This window comes from Triticum dicoccoides, chromosome 5A, assembly GCF_002162155.2.
Source record: "Triticum dicoccoides isolate Atlit2015 ecotype Zavitan chromosome 5A, WEW_v2.0, whole genome shotgun sequence".
Lineage (NCBI taxonomy): Eukaryota > Viridiplantae > Streptophyta > Magnoliopsida > Poales > Poaceae > Triticum > Triticum dicoccoides.
In genome coordinates this window covers 591,583,114-591,588,833 of record NC_041388.1, presented here as the reverse complement: position 1 = coordinate 591,588,833, position 5,720 = coordinate 591,583,114, and the positions used below count along the sequence as shown (strand labels likewise).

General features: G+C 39.4%; 1 pseudogene; it reads left to right on the top strand.

Moving 5' to 3' along the window:
- Positions 1-531: 531 nt before the first annotated feature.
- LOC119300088 lies at positions 532-2,689 on the top strand (annotated as a pseudogene).
- The last annotated feature ends 3,031 nt before the right edge of the window (positions 2,690-5,720 follow it).

Genomic DNA, 5,720 nt, shown 5'->3' with positions numbered 1-5,720 from the left:
TATGCCCAAATGGGATCCATTGATTAAGAAGTTATTTGATTTATTAGTATATAAATTTGTCCACAATATGTAGTTATATTAGCTCTGTTGTTCAATGTGTGTGCATGACAATGGAAAATGCAAATAGGATCATCGTATATTAGCCCTATGATCAATGTTGCATTGCAATTTTTAGTAGCATCACTTATTCAAAATCATCATCTAGGCAAATATACCATTTGTGTGGTGTTTGGACATTGATCCTGGTGCTTCACTTGATTATCTCCTGGTGCTTACGATTTCCTTTGTTTTTACAACTTCCCATGAGCTTAGTAATAGCTGTCGCACTTGTGTTGACTTATTAATCTGTCCTTTAAGGAAATGTTACTTCTCTATCTCAATTTCCAGGACGATCTACCTGCTAAGTTTGACAACTTGGTCAAACCACTGTCGAAGTCGTAGATACATTTCTGCACAACTAAACTAATAAATTGACTTCACATTAGCACAAACAGAACTTCGTAAATTCATCTTTGTTGCACCTCACCTAACCCATTTCCCTTCCCCATGCAATTCTCATATATTCCTGACATTTCCATTTTACAGATTAAAAAAAAGCAAGTTGTGGTGAGTACAAAACCTCCAGAAGAATCGGTCAAGATTTCTCTCAAGGACTGTTTAGCTTGCAGGTTATTACCAATTTTGTAGCCCTCGCCTCAACTGTAAAAGTAGTGACCTGCCCAAATGTAAATAATGCTGACGGCTTCCTTTGATCTCATAGTGGTTGCATAACATCAGCAGAGACAGTTATGCTTGAGAAGCAAAGCTTGGATGACTTTGTTACTCGCATCAACTCTGGCAAAACCGTCATCGTATCTGTGTCTCCCCAGTCAAGAGCATCATTAGCTGCATTCTTTGGTCTTTCTCAGTCACAGGTAATTCTATGTGCTTCACCTGACCACTACCTAGTCAAAATTGTCACCATATAAGGTGTTTTGTAATGTTTTCCCTAAATTAGTGTCTTTCCACTTTAGCTGAATGATAAGTACTCTGTAAATAATGATAACAAACACATAATACAATTTTTGTTATCTTCAGGTTTTCAGAAAACTAACTGCTCTGTTCAAGTCGATGGGCGTGAAGGCAGTGTATGACACAAGTAGTAGTCGAGATCTGGCCCTAATTGAAGCATGCAATGAATTTATTTCACGCTATAAGCTGAGTCAATTGTCTAGTGACAAAGAAGTTGGAACAAGTCTTCCTGTGCTTTCATCTGCATGTCCAGGTAAAAAAATTTACGCGAAATATGTGTCAATTTCGCTACTATGCAGTTTCCTATGTACTATTGATATTCCCTTACTAGTTAGTTATTTACATACCTTCTATCACTATATGTGAATCTCTTCCTCTTTGCAGGTTGGATATGCTATGCTGAAAAGACTCTTGGTTCATATATCTTGCCCTACATCTCATCTGTAAAGAGTCCCAACAAGTGATTGGTGCAGCTATCAAGCATCACATGGTTGAAAAACTTGGTCTCAAGTGAGTAATTTGCCCTAGTTCTAGACCTAAGGATGTTATTTTCAGATCTTTGATCAGACATGAAAAAGTTAGTACTTCCTTTTGTCTGAAATTGGACTTCTTCTTTACTTCACAAAGTTTTTTTTTCTTGTATATAAGTATAAGATCAAGCAAGTATATTTCATGAAAAATCTGGATATACAATTTTCTGGTGACCAGTCCAAAATATCTTGAGAGACACATATGATTTTTGACGTTTTCTTGTGACCAACTGTTTGTGACATGAGGTTTTTCCTGGTCTTTGCAATGTAATATCTCCATTTGCTGAATTGGATGATTATTTCAAATAAAAACTACTCTGATTATGAACTATCATTTTGTGATATTTTTGTTTGTGATCATACTTGAATGTACTGTGTAGGCCGTATGATGTGTATCATGTTACTGTGATGCCCTGTTATGATAAAAAACTTGAAGCTGTCCGGGGCGACTTTGTTTTCTCAGTGGAAGAAAAGGAAGTTACAGAGGTGGACTCGGTATTGACAACTGGTGAAGTGTTGGACTTGATACAGGTTACTAATTTATTTCCTGCAGTTGCTTGTATGTTTTGAAAAACTCCATGCTTATATCAGTTTCATGGTTGTGCAGTCCAAATCTGTTGATTTCAAGACAATGGAGGAATCTCCTTTGGACAGATTGTAAGCTCCTTGTATGCTTGATGTTCCGTCCCTCCGGATAAAATTTGAATGAAATCCAATGCAGAAATATATGTTTATATGTTCTGTTCAACTAGTACTACTATTTAGAATTTAGCGAAGCTTTGATTTAATCAACTGTCGAGAAAAAGAAAGATAAAAGTAATTTTATATGGTTACATTTATGCTTCATCTTTTCTGATAATTCATGTGTACTTTCATTGCAACACAGATTAACAAATGTTGATGATGGTGGTCATCTGTATGGGGTTTCTGGTGGCTCGGGTGGTTATGCGGAAACCATCTTTCGTTATGCAGCACGTGCGCTCTTTAATAGGGAAATAGAAGGCCCACTTGATTTCAAAATCTTGCGAAATTCAGATTTCCGTGAAGTTACACTGGAGGTAATTCATTGCCCCATCCATCCCCAACTGGCCTCAAAAAGCCACTCTTGCTGTAGAAACCTTGTCGGGGTGAAAACCTTGCCGGTGTGAAAGCTTGCCAGTGTGAAAGCTTGCCGGGGTAGAGAGCTTGCCGGGGTCAATCCGACCGAAAGTTGGAGATGGGCTCGAAAGGTTATTCAGATGATCTCGGATAGAAAAGTGTTCTACACGGAAGTTGTGGGTATCGCCGAAACGGTCAACTTTACTTTTGGAGTCATCATCATCTGAGATAGTATACAGCCTGTAGAGTTGCTGAAAGACTCGAACAACCAAGAAAACTGCATGACCAAATCCGACTGAAAGTTAAAGATGACCTCGTAAAGTGTTGAAGATGACTTTATTTGGAAAAATGATAAACAGGAGAGTTGTTCGTCTCATCGAGGCGCATAAACTTGGTACTTTGATCTTCTCAATCGGAGGTCATATGTAAATTCCACGGCCTGTACAAGGAGCAAGATAGAAGTTTGGGCCAGATTCGGGCTGAATCCGAGTTGGATTGGAATTAGAACTGGAGGACGTGAATTGATGTACTCCCTTCGTTCCTTGATATAAGGTGTATAGATTTTTGAGAATAAGTCCGAAATATAAGGTGTATTAGGTTACACCGCTCGTTTGGATAATTTTTGAAGGAATTTGATTACATTTCCTTATATCAGGCAAGCTCCTCTATTTTCTGATGTCAATTAGTCAGGTATAATCTCGCCCAAAACTTGTGAAATTTTCCCTCCACGTGTGTTCTTTAATTTTCGTGCCAAAAACTATACACCCTATATTTAGGAACGGAGGGAGTAATTTTCTTGTATGGAAAGCCTAGATGAATCCTTTGCTTGTACGGGAAGTCCAGCCGCCTCGTATATATGTTGAGGCTGACGGTCGATTGAAACAACGCACAATCAAACAAATCAATATACTACTTTTTCAGTCTACATTTTATTTCCCCACCGTTTTTCTCTCTCGTTCTTCGTTGTTATTCGTGTTTGAGAACTGAAAATACCGAGGCTCTAGGGGCGAGCGAATCGACGTAGGGCAGCCCATAGCCGCCGCAATCCCTGACGGGGTCCTTCCCGGGTGCGCGGGGTTTCGGGTCTGAAAAAGCGCCCGCCGACTGTCTTGTGTATCGCGCTGTCGGTCGGGTCTCCTTCGACGTGAGCTGCGGTGCATCACGCCCGGCATCGAGGGTACACGTAACGTGTTCGTGTGTCAACATTTTCAAAGTGTCACTTGGTGGTCCTCCCTTTGAAGCTAGTGTTGATAACCCACAAGTATAGAGGATTGTGACAGTCTTCGAGGGTAGTATTTCATCCAAATTTATTGATTCGACACAAGAAGAGCCAAAGAATATTTATGAGCCTTCGCAATTGTTTGTCAATTAAACCACACCTAGAAATTTTACTTCTGCAGCAAAGTATTTAGTAGCACAGTAACAATAGTGACAGGAACAGTAACAGTAGCAGTTTGTAGTGATTGTAATAGTAGTAGTAACGAAAATAACTTAGCAAAGACCAATATGAGAAAAACGTAGGCATTGGATCAACGATGGATAATTGTGTTGGATGGTATTCATCATATAACAATCACAACCTAGAGCGATACACAATAGCTCCAATTCATCAATGTAATGTAGGCATGTATTCCATATATAGTCATACATGCTTATAATAAAAACTTGCATGACATCTTTTGTCCTACCCTCATGTGGCAGCAGGGCCCATAAGGAAATCTAAGGGATATTAAGGCCCCATTTTAATAGAGAACCGGAACAAAGCATTAACACATAGTGAATACATGAACTCCTCATACTACGGTAATCATTGGAAAGAATCCCAGTGTTTTTCATGACACGTAATAGGTGCATACAACTTGCAAGAGCGGATCATAACACTTAGTAGGAGCATACAACTTGCAAGATAGGATCAAGAACTCAAATATATTCATGAAAACATAGAGGGTTCAGATCTGAAATCATGGCACTCGGGCCCTAGTGACAAGCATTAAGCATAGCGAAGTCATAGCAACATCAGCCTCAGAACATAGTGGGTACTAGGGATTGAGCCCTAACAAATTGACTAAATTAGATGACAAACCTCATCCAACTTCGTCACCTTCCAGCAAGCATGCGAAGGAATTACTAACTCCCAATGGTGAGCATCATAGAATTGTTGATGGAGAAGGGTTGGTGATGACGACAATGATGATTTCCACCCTCTGGAGCCCCAAGCTGACTCCAGATCAGCCCTCCTGATGAAGAACGGGAGGTAGTAGCGGCTCCATATCATAAAACATGATTCCTTCTCTCGGATTTCTTTGCAAGGCGGTATATATGGAGTTAGACTTAGGGTTACCGGAGGCTCCAGGGGCCCACAAGCTCGCCAGGAGCACCCCCTGAGCTTGTGGCTCCTGGGTGGTCCCCTCCGATAGTTCTCTTCGCCAATATTTTTTATATGTCCTAGAAATATTCTCTGTAAACTGTTAGCTCAATCCAAGAACTTTTATTTGTGCACAAAAATAACACCATGGCCATTCTGCTGAAAACAACGTCAGTCCGGGTTAGTTCCATTCAAATCATGCAAATAAGAGTCCAAAACAAGAACAAAAGTGTTTGGAAAAGTACATACATTTGGCATGTATCAACTCCCCAAGCTTAACTCATTGCTTGTCCTTAAGCAATTCAGTTGACAAACTGAAAATGATAAAAAAACTTTTACAAACTCTTTTTGTTCTTGTTGTTGTATATATGCTTAACTAATGTTCAAGTTTCCAACAAAGATTATTAACTAACCTTGTGTACGATAAGACTTAGGTCTCACATTTACTCATACCAATAACATAACCAACTAGCGAGCAATAATAGGTATCTCGAACGTCAACAATTTGTCAAAACAATCATGATATAATATGATAACATGGTGTCTTGCTAGCCCTTTCTAAGACCGCAAAACATAAATGCAGAGCACCTATGAAATTCAAGCAATGACTAAACATTGTAATTCATGGTAGAAGAGATCCAATCATATCACACCCAACATTGACTATACTCAATGCATAAGAATGACAATAGTGCTCTCCAATTGGTGCTTGAATG